The sequence below is a fragment of the Dipodomys merriami genome, unplaced genomic scaffold (genome assembly GCF_024711535.1).
Source record: "Dipodomys merriami isolate MVZ:Mamm:240054 unplaced genomic scaffold, mDipMer1.0.p SCAF_3231, whole genome shotgun sequence".
Lineage (NCBI taxonomy): Eukaryota > Metazoa > Chordata > Mammalia > Rodentia > Heteromyidae > Dipodomys > Dipodomys merriami.
Window position 1 is genome coordinate 16,745 of NW_027204751.1, and position 3,156 is coordinate 19,900.

General features: G+C 42.8%; 1 long non-coding RNA gene across 1 annotated transcript; it reads left to right on the forward strand.

The window, feature by feature from the left end:
* Positions 1 to 478: 478 nt before the first annotated feature.
* Positions 479 to 2,570, forward strand: LOC138841632 (uncharacterized). Its single transcript, XR_011376470.1, has 3 exons — positions 479 to 511; positions 740 to 817; positions 2,217 to 2,570. It is a non-coding gene; the product is annotated as an uncharacterized lncRNA (long non-coding RNA).
* Positions 2,571 to 3,156: the final 586 nt, after the last annotated feature.

Sequence of the window (3,156 nt, forward strand, 5' to 3'; positions counted from 1 at the left end):
ACTGAATTTGTTTGTGTGTGTGGGGGGGTGTACAAGTACTTAGACTCTGAGTCTCTCTTGCTTGTTTTGATTTACTCAAGAGAGCTCCACTTCTTCCTTTTTGATCAATTGGAGATCAGAGTCTTACAGACTTTTCTGCCAAGGCTGGCTTCAAATCTTGATCTTCAAACCTCAGCTGCCTGAATAGCTAGGATAATAGGCATGATCTACTAGTACTGGGCTTTCCATGGGGCATTTGTTTCCTGCTGAGACCTGGAGCAGATGCTCCTGCTGAATTCACTCCTATGTGTTCCAAGTTGTTTTTTGGTTATTTCACAACTGATAGGTCCAGCCCATCACCAAGATTATCACATTTGCTGCCTTCCCCTGGCACACATCGTTGCCCCTCCCTGAGTTCTTGGTCAACTAGAATTGTGAGGTCATTATAATGAGGACATTCTTTTTGGAACTTGATTTCAGAACTAGGTTACCCAGGCTACAGGCCTGTCACCATCTTAAGGACTGTTTATGAGTAAGATCCTGTATTCCTTCATTCTCAACTTTCTGCTCTGTTAAATGAGAGCATCATAGCTTTCCTTTCAAGCTAATTACTGCCAGGATGAAGTGAATTGACATACATGGCAAACTTCATACGGGACAGTGCTTAGTGCTTCATACGGGTGGCCTTCATTGTCAAGGTAACCATGCTTTACATACAAGAGCAAACATTTGATCTAAACACAACACTTGTCTTTTATAGGATGTCGATTGTCTCATGGGCACTGCAAATAGTGATGCTGTGGTGCTTTCTGGAGCCAGGTATCTTGGGAAGGAAATGGTGAGCCAGTGTGTGTGTGTGTGTGTGTGTGTGTGTGTGTGTGTGTGTGTGTGTGTGTGCGTGCGTGCGTGCACATGTGCACGCATGCATGCACGCAATCACGCACGGGTGCATGTTCTGGTCCTGAGGCTTGAACTCAGGACCTGGGCTCTGTTTCTGAATTTTTCTACTCAAGGCTAGTATACTACCCCTTGTGCCACAGTTCCACTTCTGGCTTTTTGGTGGTACATTGGAGATAAAAGTCTTAAGGACATTCCAGCCTGGGCTGGCTTTGAACCATGATCCTCAAATATTAGTCTCCTGAGTAGCTAGGATTACTGTTGTGAGCCATCAGTGCCCGAATTGTAATTGTCTTTTTTTCTTTTCCCCAGCCTTGTTTGAGTTTTCTCAGGTGCTCCCTAATGTGTGATGGAGTTGTATGTGAAAAGATGATTATAAGCAAAAATGTTGTGTGTTGGAAAATGTGTTTAATTCACCCTGACTACTGGATATCTTTGCCTAGCAACAGTGTGCTAGAGTGGTTAGTTATTAACTCAGAATTGCTGGGCTGATCTGAAGTTGTAGGTACTGTCTCTTCTCAGCTTTGCAGGAGAAAATCCCATTCATCAGCCTGAGAAAAGATTCACATTGAAAATTCAATATATGAGCCAAGTACTGGTGGCTCACATCTGTCATCCTAGCTACTCAGGAGGCTGAGATATGAGGATTGTGGTTCAAAGCCAACCCAGGCAGGAAAGCCCATGAAACTTTTATCTCCAATGAACCACCAAAAAGCTATGTGAAGCTATGACTCAAGTGGTAGAGTGTTAGCCTTGATCAAGGGACAGTGCTCAGGTCCTGAGTTCAATCCCCAGGACTGGCAAACATGTTTGCATGAGCTTACCCTCCAAATTCAAGATATGATTTCTACTAAATTTTCTGCAATCTATTAACAATTCAAAAGAAACCATAGTTGGGATAATATAGGCAGGGTAAGGTAATAGGGAAGTTAGAAAATATATTCAAAAAATTAAGCTGGAATTAGGAGTGAGGGTATAACCCGCCTAAAAAATAAACAGTCTGGCTGGGTGCTGGTGACTCACACCTTTAATCCTAGCTACTCAGAAGACATGAGAGCTGAGGATCCTGGTTCAAAGCCAGCGTGGGCAGTAAAGTCTGTGAGACTCTTATCTCCAGTAAACCACCAGAAAACTGGAAGTGGCACTATGGCTCAACTGATAGAGTGCTCGCCTTGAGCTGAAGAGCTGAGGGACAGCACCCAGGACCACAGTTCAAGCCCCACATCAATAACAACAAATAATGGGCTGAACCACAAGAAGTTGAGTCAACTGTTTCAAAAACCCACAGAACTGCCTTCTTTCTAACACTTTCTTTTTCTTTTTCTTTTTTCCACATGTAGAGTAAACATTTCTGCCTCAGAGAAGTAAATAGGTATGGGAATAAAAAGTGACTCTTTCTGGTAAATCTATGACCAGAATGAATATCTTAAATAGGATCACGAAGAGCAGACTTCCATGTCACAAAACTCCTTTGCCAATCCAGATCCACTGTGCCACTCTTGCATAACAGTAGCAAAAAAAAAAAAAAAGAAGAAAAACAATAAAAGGATAATAGAGAAGTTGCTAGGCTACCCTTCATCCAAGTGACCAGTTTGTGAATGAGGAGCTCCAACCCACATAGAGACATGAAGGTCACTTACGAAGCCCCTAATTCTCTGTTTGGCAGAAGCCGTCAAATTCTCCCACTCCTGGCAACTGGCAAGGTACTATCAGCTAACTTGTGTGAGGTTTTGTGAATGACTTCAAGCTTGTATTGTTAATCTAATTTCCTCAAGGGTCACAGTGGGGCATGGAAAATCTAGTAGGGTTCCCTTTTCTTTCTTTTTCTTTCTTTTTTTTGTCAGTCATGCGACTTGAGCTCTGGGTCTGGGGACTGATCTTGAGCTCTTCAGTTCCCTACAACTTGAGTCACAGCACACTTCTGGTTTTCTGGTGGTTAATTGGAGATGAGTCTCACAGATGTTCCTGCATTGGCTGGCTTTGAACTGTGATCCTCAGATCTCAGCCTCCTGAGTAGCTAGGATTAAAGGCATGAGCCACCAGTGTCCAGAGGGTCCCTTTTCTATTTGGGAAATCTCTTTTCCACATACCTTCCCAGAGATACCTAAGAAACTACAAACAAAACTGGATTATTTTGTGGTGCTTGGGATTGAATTTAAGGTCTCACATTTACCAGGCAAGTACTCTACTATATTACCTATACCCTCAGTCCTGTTTACTTTTGGGGTTTCTTTCTTTCTTTGTTTCCCTCAGATAGGGGTATCATGTTTTTACTCCTAC